A 2803-nucleotide genomic window follows, 5' to 3' on the forward strand; every position below is an offset into this window, starting at 1 on the left:
TCAAACTGACAACGGAAGACAAGGAAAAAGTTCGTTATGGAATTCCTTGAAAGTAATGGAAAAGGATGGTCTTAAAGATTTAATAACAAATGCTTTCAGCAGCTACATTATTTAACTTTTTTTTTATAAAGCACCCATCTGCCATCTTAGCAAAACTGTATAGAACCTCTGTAATCCAAACACACACTAATAAATAGTCACAAAAAATTATGCTAGCAGCTTTAACCTTCTGGGCCCATTTAGTGTATCAAAGTTAACAGTGAGAACCTAATTCCCTTGAACTCGGTAAATCTCACTCACTGAGACAGCCTGCTGTTCTTTTGGAAATTTCACAGATACACACTGTGAAAGGCAGGAATCTGAAAGAAACAACAGTGAAAAGTTAAAAAAGTTTCTTTGTTCTCTTGACATTTGTGGAAGCACTGAGCAAACTACACAGGAACAGAAGTTATTGTTTACAACATTAAATCATCCCATTGCATTGGTAATTTCATTTCAATTTGTCTTTTGGAAAGTAATTTTGGACACAGTTTCCTTTTTTTTCAATAAAAGATTATTTTTCTTAGAAACCATTTACGAACCCAAGCAAAGATTTCACTTTTTAGTTTTCTAAGCGAATTCTTCAATTTCAGCTTGCAAGCTGTCCATTCTGCCTTCAGAGGAAAAGCCACATTCCTCACTGCAATTGACTTCACAGCAGTGTTTTTAAGGCACTCTTTTTTTGCCGGGAAGGCCGTCAATCAAGCACTTAAAATTTGCAACTCCCACCCCCGTCACTTCTGGAAAAGAGAGCCAGCAACATCAGAGTTGAAAAGGAGACTAGGTGAGCCTACCGTGGCAGGGTTGGCGGTTTTTTTTCTTTCAACAAAAAGTGATCAAATGGTCCAGACAGCACTACCAAGCAGCAAACTTAAATTACAGTTTCAATTCTGCCACTTATTTTAAAGATTTGAGCAAATGGCCCAATTTCTCTACACTTCAACATCCCAAACGATGAAGCAGAGACAAGGGAAAAAAAAGGTTACGTCTGTAACACAAGATCTATAGGTGACAAGTGCTCACTACCAGGATTAGTGTCTACCTCCTAGAGTCACTCGGTGACCACCGATCTACGGGAGGCGTCACTTCCCTGCCACAAAGGTCGGGGGCAGAGCCCACCAAGCAGGAACCTCGGCTCTCCCAGCCCTCCACCTTACGCCCCTACCCCGTCCATGACAAGCCCGGGCAGCCAGCCCGGCCGACCCTGTCCCCCCGCCAGGCCTGCACGGAGGGCCCCAGCCCCACGGCCCCTCCCCGTTCCCTCGGCCGGGAGAGCTCTGCCCTCGCCCCGCCGGAGGAGAAGGGGCCGGTGGAGGTAGCGACCCCCACCAGCGGCTGCTGCTCACCTAGTCCCAGCCGTCGAGGCCCGAAGGGGCTCCTGGCCCGGAGGTGAACCCCGCACCCACCCGTCCGCGGCAGGGGCAGGCGGGCTCGCTGGGCCCGAGGGAGGCGGGCCAGGCGGGCGGCGGAACCGCCTCATCAGCCGGCGCCGTCATGTGATGGGAGCGCTCGGTCGCGCCGCACGGAGAGCCGCCGCCGCCTCCCTCCCGCTGCCTGCACCCCCTCACCTGCAGCCGCAGCTCCCCTCGGGCGGCCGCCGTCCCTGCCCGCAGGCGCTGGCGGAGCGGAGCACCCTCCTCGCTGCCGCCTCTCAGCGCACCGGCGGCGGGGGAGCGTGAGCGGGGGTAGCACCGGCGGGGAGGCGGCGGGAGAAAGCATTTGGGGGGGGCGGGGGCGACCCGCCACTACCGTTCCCGGGCCGTGGTCAGTCGGTCGCGCCGCGGCGGTTGCCCCGAGGCGGGGTTCAAACCGGGAGGGAGGCGCGGCCGTTCAAACGGGCGGGCGACTCGCGATGGCGGGGCGGGGGACGGGACGGGGCCGGGATGTAGTTCAAAGCCCAGCCCGGCTGCTGTGGGGCCTAGGCCCGCTCTGGGCCCTGCGCCTCGCCTAACGGGAAAGCCGGGCTCCTGGTTCTCATTTTGGGGCAGAAGCGGCACTGTCTTGAATTTATCTCGGTGGTGTGGAAGGTTGTCGGTTGAAAAGTCAACGCATAACTTCCCATAAAGGTTTCTAAACATAAAAGCTCATTTTTAGCAGTGCTGCGCTCTGTATCTTGCATGAAGCATGTCAATAAATAAAACTGTGACCACGAAACACAACTACAGCACTGAAGCTAAGCCTTCAGCAATAAATAAAGGAACGGAGCTGTATCGTTTCCACTTTCTGTAAAAGTTTTCCTCGTTGCTAAAGCCTATTGCAGTCACTTTGGTTGTATTTTTAAAGCAGCTATTATAAACATGTCTTGTAACAAGTTTTTGCTTTCCTTGCCACCATCTCTTTGCACGGTCTCACTTGCTTCAGTATTTGTGATCATTTTGTTCTTCAGTAGTTCTCTTCAACTTTTCTGGTACAAAAGGTCATGCTTTCCTTCCCTTGCTCACACAGGTGAGCGAATCAAACACAGTATATAAGCTGGACATGAATTTGGTGCATTTTTTTTCATTTTGCAAAGCTGTGGATGAAATTTATGAAATTTAGATTTCATAAATTGAAAGATTTGAGAGTATGCTTGAAAGTCCACGTAGATTAAAGTGTGAAAAATATGAATACAAACCACTCTGTGTGTGGTTTTGTTTTTACAGGTTATTAATGGCGCAGCTAGTTTCCTTATCAGACTTTCTTCTTCAGATAACCTAAAGACTTCAAATAACCGATCAGAATCTGACTGCAGGACTTCAGCTGCTCTGACACATCCAGCTCCATG

This window comes from Phaethon aethereus (genome assembly GCF_964289735.1).
Source record: "Phaethon aethereus genome assembly, chromosome: 2".
Lineage (NCBI taxonomy): Eukaryota > Metazoa > Chordata > Aves > Phaethontiformes > Phaethontidae > Phaethon > Phaethon aethereus.